Genomic DNA, 2,500 nt, shown 5'->3' on the forward strand with positions numbered 1-2,500 from the left:
CGCATTGACCAAGTTTTATTAGCTCTTTAGGGGGAAGAGACATTGAGTAAGCAGGGGTTATCCAGGGCAATGCCCACGCCCATCGCATGCCCGAGCGTCGGTGCCCCCCACCACCGGTTAGGTTCCCGGTGGTGCTCCGACAATCCATCCCTGTGAGGTATCCCAGAATATACGAAAACGATGAACCGAGTCCCTCCCCAATACCAAAGGTAGAATTCGAATATCATTATATGTTCGGTACTCAACAATGAATGAGTTATCCCGGTCCCTCCCCAATCCAAGGGTAGAATTCGGATAGCCAACAATGGATGAATCCTCCCGGTCCCTCCTCTTTCGCAACAAGAGCCTCCAGCACCTTGGTGGCTCAGATGTGTGGGAGCCTCAGACACGGTAACCTTGATGCTTGGATGTACGGGAGCCTCGAGCACCATTGGCACCTTGGTGCATGGATGTGTGGGAGCATCAGACACCATCGGCAAGTTAGGCTATTGGTTGTGGGAAGCCTCGGAGACCATCGGCACCTCGGTGCTATGATGTGCGAGAGCCTCGGACACTGTCAGCAACCTAGGTCCTTGGTCGTGCGGGAGCCTCGAGCACCATTGGCACCTTGGTGCTTGGATGTGCGAGAGCCTCGAGCACCATCGGCACCTTGGTGCATGGATGAGCGGGAGCCTTGAGCACGAAAGCTAAAGTTGGGCCCCTGTTGCTGCGGGAGCGTCGGGTAAAAAAAGTGTCCCCATTTCAGACACATGAATGTCACCTGGTAGCGCATTGACCAAGTTTTTTTAGCTCTTTAGGGGGTAGGTGATATTGAGCGAGCAGGGGTTGTCCAGGGTACGGCCCACGCCCACCGTATGCTCAGACATCGGTGCCCTCCACCGCTGGTTAAGTTTCTGATGGTGCTCCGGCGATCCGTCCCGGTGGTGCTCCGGCGATCCGTCCCGGCGGTGCTCCGGCGATCCGTCCCGTCGATGATCCGGTGAACCGTTCCAGTAGCATAGGCCCTTGGTCGTGCGGGAGCCTCGGGCACCATCAGTACCTTGGTGCTTGGATGTGCAGGAGCCCCGGACACCATCGGCAAACTCAGCCCTTGGTCATGTAGGAGCCTCAGGCGCCATCGGCACCTCGGTGCTTCGATGTGCGGGAGCCTCGGGCACCATCGCCAACCTAGGCTCTTGGTCGTGCGGGAGCCTCGGGCACCATCGGCACCTCGGTGCTATGATGTGCGGGAGCCTCGGACACTGTCGGTAACTTAGGCCCTTGGTCGTGCGGGAGCCTCGAGCACCATCGGCACCTTGGTACTTGGATGTGCGAGAACCTCGGGCACCATTGGCAACCTAGGCCCTTGGTCGTGCGAGAGGCTCGGGCACAATCGGCAAACTAAGCCCTTGGTCGTGCTGGAGCCTCGGGCACCATCGGCAAAATATGCCCTTGGTCGTGCAGGAGCCTCGGCCACCATCGGCCCCTAGGTGCTGGGATGTGCAGGAGCCTCGGACACCATCGGCAAACTAAGCCCTTGGTCATGCAGGAGCCTCGGGCGCTATCGGTACCTCGGTGCTTCGATGTGCGGGAGCCTCGGGCACCATCGCCAACCTAGGCCCTTGGTCATGCGGGAGCCTCGGGCACCATCGGCACCTCGGTGCTATGATGTGCGGGAGCCTCGGACACTGTCGGCAACCTAGGCCCTTGGTCGTGCGGGAGCCTCGAGCACCATCGGCACCTTGGTGCTTGGATGTGCGAGAACCTCGGGCACTATCGGCAGCCTAGGCCCTTGGTCGTGCGAGAGGCTCGGGCACCATCGGCAAACTAAGCCCTTGGTCATGCAAGAGCCTCGGGCGCCATCGGCACCTCGGTGCTTCGATGTGCGGGAGCCTCGGGCACCATCGCCAACCTAGGCCCTTGGTCGTGCGGGAGCCTCGGGCAGCATCGGCACCTCGATGCTATGATGTGCGGGAGCCTCGGACACTGTCGGATACCTAGGCCCTTGGTCGTGCAGGAGCCTCGAGCACCATCTGCACCTTGGTGCTTGGATGTGCGAGAACCTCGGGCACCATCGGCAACCTAGGCCCTTAGTTGTGCGAGAGGCTCGGGCACCATTGGCAAACTAAGCCCTTGGTCGTGCAGGAGCCTCGGGCACCATCGGCAAAATATGCCCTTGGTCGTGCGGGAGCCTAGGCCACCATCGGCCCCTAGGTACTGGGATGTGCGGGAGCCTCGGACACCATCGGCAAACTAGGCCCTTGGTCGTGCGGGAGCCTCGGGCACCATCGGCACCTCGGTGCTATGATGTGCGGGAGCCTCGGACACTATCGGCAACCTAGGCCCTTGGTCGTGCGGGAGCCTCGAGCACCATCGACACCTTGGTGCTTGGATGTCCGAGAACCTCAGGCACCATCGGCAACCTAGGCCCTTGGTAGTGCGAGAGGCTCGGGCACCATCGGCAAACTAAGCCCTTGGTCGTGCGGGAGCCTCGGGCACCATCAGCAAAATAGGCCCTTGG

Source organism: Gossypium hirsutum, chromosome D06, assembly GCF_007990345.1.
Source record: "Gossypium hirsutum isolate 1008001.06 chromosome D06, Gossypium_hirsutum_v2.1, whole genome shotgun sequence".
Lineage (NCBI taxonomy): Eukaryota > Viridiplantae > Streptophyta > Magnoliopsida > Malvales > Malvaceae > Gossypium > Gossypium hirsutum.